Here is a 934-nt window from a genome sequence, read left to right as displayed (position 1 = left end):
AAAAAAAAAATCAGAGCAGCATGGCTTTAGCATGGACATTTAGCTACAAACACTTTTGACCTACAAACCACAGTCTGGCTTACCCCAGCACCCACCAGTACCTCTTTGCTGTTTCCCAGATGAGGGGAATTAAACGTTTCCCAGACTATAGGAATTAAAGTCATTAAGTGATGCTTTGTCTTTTGTTTTTCTCTGTGCCATACATCACACCTGACAGCTGTCATTTCAGGCCAAATACCACACAAATCTCAGCTATTTATTTGTTCCTCGCCCCTCAGATGCTGCAGCCCCCACGCTGTGCCAGAACATACCAGCCCCATCACAAGAAGCAGCCAGAAGCAAGATTTTCCTTGAGGATACGTTGCTTTCTGGGAAACAGAAGATAACAGCAAGCAGAAACTACAAATGCTATCTGAGATAAGAACAAGACAAAGATAATAAAAAAAAATTTCAGAATCATAAAATCATTTAGGTTGGAAAAGACCCTTAAAATCATCAAGTCCAACCATTAACCTAACGCTCCCAAGTCCACCACTAAACCATGTCCCTGAGTGGCACATCTATACATCTTATACCTGCAGGCATGGTGACTCCACCACTTCCCCAAGTGGGGAAGTAAATGACAGAAGCTGCAGTGGAAGAGAGAACTTCCATCTCGGCATGGTGGTATAAAGGTAGAGGTGTCAAGAATCCCATTAAATAACTCTATCATCCTGCCATCATAAAACCTCGTAAACCCTTGGTTCAGAAAGTTTTTTTCCTCCCAATTTGTTTTCATTTCATCTTGGCCCAGCTGAACACAAACATGTTTCTCCGTTTGCTACCTCACCCTCCCAGAGACCCACAGACAAACCCCCCCAGACACCAGGCACAACTAATCCAGACCAGGGGCTCAAGCACCGGCAGCCCCGCCCCGCCGAGCCCTCCCACGGCT

Source organism: Pterocles gutturalis, unplaced genomic scaffold, assembly GCF_000699245.1.
Source record: "Pterocles gutturalis isolate BGI_N339 unplaced genomic scaffold, ASM69924v1 scaffold29026, whole genome shotgun sequence".
Taxonomy (NCBI): Eukaryota; Metazoa; Chordata; class Aves; order Pterocliformes; family Pteroclidae; genus Pterocles; species Pterocles gutturalis.
The sequence above is the reverse complement of the archived record's forward strand: the minus strand, read 5'-3'. Positions refer to the sequence as shown.